Here is a 4,772-nt window from a genome sequence, read left to right as displayed (position 1 = left end):
GTGGAATATAAGTCCTCTGCATCTCTCAGCTCATTTACCTCTGGGTAATAACTGAAATCATGAGCTGCTCTAAACACTTATTTCCACCTCAGTAACATCTAGTTTTAGCGTCAAATATCTGTTATGTGGTAATTCATTATCAGTTTCTGAGAATTACAGCTTTGTATGATAACATCCAAGATTTAAAGGTAAATTCAGTGGCATAGCCAAACATTTGGTGGTCTAGAGGGTTAGGTCCCTTAGGAAGCCAATATTTTAAAGGTTTAATGAAGCATGATATAAAACATCTTTTATCTTATCTTATCCATTTTTTTTTCTTTGCTTGGACATAACTATTTCAAATCAAAGAATTAGCACTTGTCATATGGGGGTTCCCTTACATCAGTGAAAAACTGCCTCTCTCCCCTTCAGCTACACCACTGGGTAAATATAACAATTATTTATTCTGGAATTCTAGAGAAGCCTTGTACTGATAAATTATATGCAGAGTGCATATCAAATTGTATAAGTCAAATACTATCATAAGTTAAAAGTACCAGATATATCATCAATGGCAAAAAATATCTTAAAATTTTAAATCATGCATTGTCATTACTTTTTTTGGGGAGGAGGGATCTCACTACAACAAAATACAATATTCTAGACTATGAATAGCTGCAGGCATTGTTAATTTATTAAAATCTATATTGGAACAAACAGTTCTTGAAAATAGTTGCTTCTTTTGTGAGAAATCCCTCTCTTTCTACAAATAAAAACCTAGTATTTACTAAAATGAAATGACAATAATTTGGGAAAAAAATTAACAGAGGTTAAACAATATGTAAATAGAAAACATGCTTTCTGAGGAAAAACAAATAAAATGACACTCGGAGGAATAATTGTCCAAAAGCAGATCACGTTTGGCAATTCCATTTTTTCCTCATTAATCAAAGTAACAATATTTTAGATAAAAATATGAAATTCTCTGAATGAGTAAACCAGATGAACATGTCTTTAAGTACCACAATTAATGTATGCAAGATGCGCACATATACAAACTTCACCATATCAGCAAGGAATATATATATCAGAAACACTTTTACGTCATCTGATCATATACAAATGGTGATGGGTTTATGGAGTATTATGAAGCAGGTTTTGATTTTCACTATATAACTGTAATATGCAATCATGTAACAAAAATTAAGGAAGAGCTAGGAACTACAAAAATAAGACATTTGTTACACTCTGATGGATGACTGGATACAGGGGATGTTGAATTTTTTCTCATGATATTGGCATATGAAAGTACTCAAATATAAATTCACTTTATATGTAGTACAAACTGAAGCTCACAATTACCTCTCACTCAAGCCAAATCTAAACTAAGAGTTGCACTCAAAGGGGTAATCTCAATATGAATGAAACTGCTAATAAATATAAGCCTTAATTACATACACAGGATGATGTTGATGCCACCATTACCATAACCTGCTAAATCATGGAGAGATCTAGTCAAGTGCAGGTTAGATGTATCATACATAACTTAATAATGAGAAAGAAGAAGAAGAAAAAAAAATTGGTTACTTTAAATATACTGAATCATCTTCAAAGAAAGACACATACTATTAAATCACTATAAGATACAGAATTAATAACCAGGCAAAACTTAACCCTAAAAGGAATCTACAAGTGTGTAAGTTAGTTATATATATATAAAGTCTCCCACACATTTCACATCTATGGGAACAGTGACATATCAAATGTGTCATCTACACACGTTTCTATCACAGAAGTGTCTAACCATAAACCATATTATGGAAAAGCACTATTAACATCTTAATTTTCTAAAAAATGTTAACAAATTTAAGAAGATTGTTAATATCAATAATATTTTTCTAAATCTACAGCTGACAATCTATAGACCACTATTTCTAATTTTGTGCACCAATATAATTTAATTACACAGTAGTAATAGTCACAGAAAAAACAGTCAGGGAATCCTTTATCATATTCCCCATTAATATATCATTGTGGCAATTCATTTGGTATTCACTTGCTTGAGTTTTGAAATAAAAAATAACTATTTAAGGAACAGCAGATTGCCAGATATCCACAGATGGAGGACAGGAAGAATGAACAGTAATGTAAAAGATAAGAGAGGACTTGCCATATAACAGTATTTGCAATAATGCCATGCCATTTTAGAAAAACAAAGTAACAAAAATGCAAGATTTTGGCAGAAAGAAGAGCAATGAGAAAGTTCACACTCCTGTCTCACTATCCTGACTCTGAATTTTCCCCTCATCTGCATAGAGATATGAACAAGCATATACTACACCTAAAAATATTATCCCTAGTAAACAGATATTCAGGTAACCTCATCTGGGTTTGTCAACAGACATCATCTATCACTAATACTTTTTGGTCTTCTGTTTACTACCACCTGGTCAAGAGCCTCACGTAAGAGCTGGAGGCTTCGCTGCACTTTGTTGGCGTCTTTCTTGTAATCCCCCAGCATGTTGGTCAAGGCATCAATCTGTGATAAGCAATAGATCAACTGTAGACATGCTTATTTATAACTAAGAGATAGCCATATCACACAGTCTTATACAGGCCTCCCACTCCTATGGATCTACTGAGTGGTGTCTTCAAAGTGGACAGCTAGCTTTGGAGGTTCTGTTCTTTAAAACTTAATAAACTAGTTGCCTTCTTTCTATCCAGTAATCTCTGGTCAGTCTTTCAGACAAGGTTGCCTTATTAATATAAAAAATATCCTTTATTATCAGGAAAAATGAAAGATCTGAAACTATTAATGTCAAGTATAAACATTAACTTACCTCCTTTTCATATTCTATGAGACGAGTATATTTACGGTTGTTTAATATGCGGGTGTAGAGTTCTCTTGTACAATAACTAATATAGAAAATAAATGCTAACAGCAAAATCACAGACATGCCATTCTTTATGCGGCGCCACACTACCATCTTCTTAATATCATCATCAATGAGGTTTGCCTCTGAAGTCCACTATATAAAGTTAGTTGCTGCCACAAGTTCCTCAAAGAATTAACAAAAATGTTGCACAGCAGGTCACCTGGAAAAGGGATGTTAATTAGGCTGTTATATAAAAAGCTTTTTAACAAGGTTATATACTAGATAGTATAATCATTGTAAATGTTAGGAAAACATCCTAGGTGGCTTTCAAAAGAAGACTTTTTCTTATAATTTTACCACTTCTTCCTAATTGAAATTTGTTGTGATCTGCAGTGGAAGGCACATAATCTACCAAGAATTGTGGTGTAGCATCAAATGATCACTATGGCCTCATTGTCTTGTGGCTACGGCCAATAAACTTCCAATGTGCATACTGTGCGAAGACAAGAGATTAGACTGCTGCTTTTTTGCCAATGAATTTATGAGAAAATGCTTGGTAAATGTCTAAAACATACAGACAAATGGAAGGAAAATAGTCAATAGCCATATATAACATATAAAACAACATCATTAGTTGTAACAATCACTTATTGAAGTATCCAAATTAATGCTCATAAGGCTTTGAAGTATCCAAATTAATACTCATAAGGCTAAGTCTAGTTATGCCATTACTTCTGCACTTTGTAATCTGCTAAGAGCATACACCCTTTCACCCATGTATTCTGGTAAGGGCTTATAGATCTCTCTGGTAAATCATCCATGAAGACACCAATCCAAACTCTAACTTTGTGAGGAGGCCACAGTGTCATTTGACGTGGCCCATATGGTCCTACTCTGAACAATTACAAGTAAATGCATAGATGGCTGTGTACCTACTACTTGTACTTTGACAAAGCCTCTGTACCGTCAACATTAGAAAGGGACAACAGTCCTCTGCCACATATTCTGGCAAGATAGTCGTTGTAGACTTCCATGGCCAGAACCAAATACAGGTTCCACTTTCCAGAATATACAAATAGGAAATCTGTTGCCCTTTGGTGTAAGACAAAGTCTGGAGTCTACAGCAATTACCGGTCTAGACTGTAGGCCATAAATCACAAATAACTGTAAGAGGTTTCAACTAGATTTAGGCAGAACACAACCGGTACAAATATGAGAAGAGCTTTCTGTTTTAAAAGCCACTTTAGGTGTCTTCCAGACAATCACACAATTCCCATTTGCAATATAGTTCAAACCATACATATATAAATGAGCATAAACATCTGCTTTATCTACCTCCATGGAACATCTTACCCTGAACCTGTCACACAACCTATGGTACAAAGATCATTCGTGAAAACCGTAACCAACGCAATGAGAAGGGACCAAACGAAAAATCTGGAGAGATATTACTTAGTAACAGCTCCACCTTGCCAAAAAAAAAAAACTATGAGTTCCTGCTCCGCCCATTCACCTGTCAAAACCTCCAAGGTGGGAGGATGAATGACCTTGACTCGACTCGGAACGACGGCGTTTGGAAACCTCTTTTTCCTGTCTATAGCTCCATAACCGCATTCATATTCACATGCAGAGTTCATCAAAGGACCAAATTAACAGCATGAGTATCATTTAAGGCAATAGAGCTCTTTAAAAAAAAGTTTACTACCAGAAATACGCTCATGGGCCGACAGCTGATGTTGCGACCAAAACAAATCCTCTTAAGATGGCGGCTACGAGCCTAAACTTTTGGTCGGGGCTTAAATCATTTTACTTCTATAAATACTTCTATGAATACAGGCGGTGATGGTGTTTTTGTATTGCTGACTTCTATTTTGCTAACAGTATAAATTTTGTCGCCGAAGCTCGTAGAATCAAAGT

At 34.8% G+C, this 4,772-nt stretch overlaps 1 long non-coding RNA gene across 2 annotated transcripts; it reads right to left on the bottom strand.

Annotated features, from left to right (window-relative positions):
- Positions 1–279: 279 nt before the first annotated feature.
- On the bottom strand, positions 280–4,628 carry LOC119587145. 2 transcript variants are annotated; one of them, XR_005229992.1, is made up of 3 exons: positions 4,561–4,628; positions 2,820–3,075; positions 280–2,518 (listed from the first exon to the last, which is right to left on the bottom strand). It is a non-coding gene; the product is annotated as an uncharacterized LOC119587145 (long non-coding RNA). The 2 variants fall into 2 exon arrangements; XR_005229993.1 differs by lacking the exon at positions 4,561–4,628 and adding an exon at positions 4,369–4,554.
- Between the last annotated feature and the right edge of the window lie 144 nt (positions 4,629–4,772).

This window comes from Penaeus monodon, chromosome 22 (assembly GCF_015228065.2).
Source record: "Penaeus monodon isolate SGIC_2016 chromosome 22, NSTDA_Pmon_1, whole genome shotgun sequence".
Classification (NCBI taxonomy): domain Eukaryota; kingdom Metazoa; phylum Arthropoda; class Malacostraca; order Decapoda; family Penaeidae; genus Penaeus; species Penaeus monodon.
This window is presented reverse-complemented; position numbering and strand designations above follow the sequence as displayed.